This window comes from Camelina sativa, chromosome 9, assembly GCF_000633955.1.
Source record: "Camelina sativa cultivar DH55 chromosome 9, Cs, whole genome shotgun sequence".
Taxonomy (NCBI): Eukaryota; Viridiplantae; Streptophyta; class Magnoliopsida; order Brassicales; family Brassicaceae; genus Camelina; species Camelina sativa.
The window spans coordinates 36,409,903-36,411,272 of NC_025693.1; positions in this window are offsets into that span (position 1 = coordinate 36,409,903).

Below are 1,370 nucleotides of genomic sequence, written 5' to 3' on the forward strand. Positions count from 1 at the left end.
TTTTTTTTTTTTTTTTTTTTTTGATTAAGGTATATTTTTTGGGGTTGATTTCTTTCAATTTACTTTTAAATCTTGATCATTACCAATATATATATATATATATATATATCTTAATTATTAATTTTAATTTTGATGATTCTCTTAACTGTTATCGTTATTTTCTTTGTTGAACAAAATAGAAGAAGATTTGTTGAACAAAAAAGAAGAAGATTTACATTTGTTACGAACCCTACTCACGAATCAAGCTATGCGACAAATATTCTAGTAAAAAATTGATTTAGGTTAATCTGTTTTAATTGTTTTGTCCCGATGGTCGGATGGTGCGGCGATTATTGTTTGTTACTTTGTTCTCATTACGATTACTATTTTTTAGGGTTTGGGTTTGTGTTAAACTATTAGTTGATCCGTTCTAATAATATCTTGTTGTCGTTCCGTTCTAATTTCTAGGATTATATATATACACTTAAAAAGAAAAAAATTTCTGCTCTGCTTAAACTTATAGTATGCTTTTTCTCAATAACTAAAATAATAAGATTTTAAATTTGAAATTTGCGTTTGAATTCATCATCGAATATTTTGTTTTACAACTTTTTCAGAAATTGAACATTCTTGTATTAAAGTGTTTGGATAGTTATCTCCCTAACAACCTTCGTCAATCTGTAAGACTTCTCTTTTTTTTTTTTTTTTCATTTTTACTTGTTGATCAAAATATGCATGGATCTCTTTGATTTTTTTACCTCAAGAAGACTAAAAAAATTAGGATGTGATCTGAATCTGACTCGAGAATCCACTTATTTATATATATTGCTACACAAAATACAAAAAAAAAAAAAAAAAAAACACATGTTCTATGAGAAGGGAACAATTAACTGTAAAGGATGATTTTGGTCAAATCCTAAAATAAGAGCAATCTCAACCATAAAACAATATTAACTTCTAATATCTTTTAACACGCATTCAGTGGAATAAGTGAATAACACAGAATCTTCTATTATTAAAGTAAAATATATATTCTCTTTTTTTTTTTTTTTTTCATTTTTACTTGTTGATCAAAATATGCATGGATCTCTTTGATTTTTTTACCTCAAGAAGACTAAAAAAATTAGGATGTGATCTGAATCTGACTCGAGAATCCACTTATTTATATATATTGCTACACAAAATACAAAAAAACAAAAAAAAAAAACACATGTTCTATGAGAAGGGAACAATTAACTGTAAAGGATGATTTTGGTCAAATCCTAAAATAAGAGCAATCTCAACCATAAAACAATATTAACTTCTAATATCTTTTAACACGCATTCAGTGGAATAAGTGAATAACACAGAATCTTCTATTATTAAAGTAAAATATATATTCTCTTTTTTTT